Here is a 909-nt window from a genome sequence, read left to right on the forward strand (position 1 = left end):
ACACTCTTATTGCCTTGGATCACAACTTTATTTTTCTTTCTTTTCTCTCTTTTTTTTCTTTTTCTTTTTCTCTCTTTTTTTTCGAAATTTTTTTTTTACTTGCTTTTTCTTGCTTCAAGAATCATTTTTATGATTTTTCAGATCCTCAGTAACATGTCTCCTTTTTCATCATTCTTTCAAGAGCCAACATTCATGAACCACAAATTCAAGATACATATGCACTGTTTAAGCATACATTCAGAAAACAAAAGTATTGCCACCACATCAAAATAATTAAACTGTTATAAAATTCAAAATTCATGCAATTCTTTTTCTTTTTTCAATTAAGCACGTTTTTATTCAAGAAAGGTGATGGATTCATAGGACATTCATAACTTTAAGGCATAGACACTAAGACACTAATGATCACAAGACACAAACATAGGTAAACATAAGCACTAGAATTCGAAAAACAGAAGATTAAAGAACAAGGAAATCAAGGAACGGGTCCACCTTAGTGATGGCGGCTCTTCCTTCCTCTTGAAGATCCTATGGAGTGCTTGAGCTCCTCAATGTCTCTTCCTTGTCTTTGTTGCTCCTCCCTCATGATTCTTTGGTCTTCCATTGGGCGCCCTCTTCACATATGACTGTGAGGACTTGGTCCAACCTTTGATCAAAGTTAACCCTTCTAGTGTAAGGGTGTTCATCTCCTTGCATCATGGGCAAATTGAATGCCAACCTTACACTTTCCGGACTGAAATCCAAGTTTTTCCCCCGAACCATAGTAAGATAATTCTTTGGATCCGGGTTCACACTTTGATCATGGTTCTTGGTGATCCATGCATTGGCATAGAACTCTTGAACCATCAAGATTCCGACTTGTTGAATGGGGTTGGTAAGAACTTCCCAACCTCTTCTTCAGATCTCATC

Source organism: Arachis duranensis, chromosome 8, assembly GCF_000817695.3.
Source record: "Arachis duranensis cultivar V14167 chromosome 8, aradu.V14167.gnm2.J7QH, whole genome shotgun sequence".
Lineage (NCBI taxonomy): Eukaryota > Viridiplantae > Streptophyta > Magnoliopsida > Fabales > Fabaceae > Arachis > Arachis duranensis.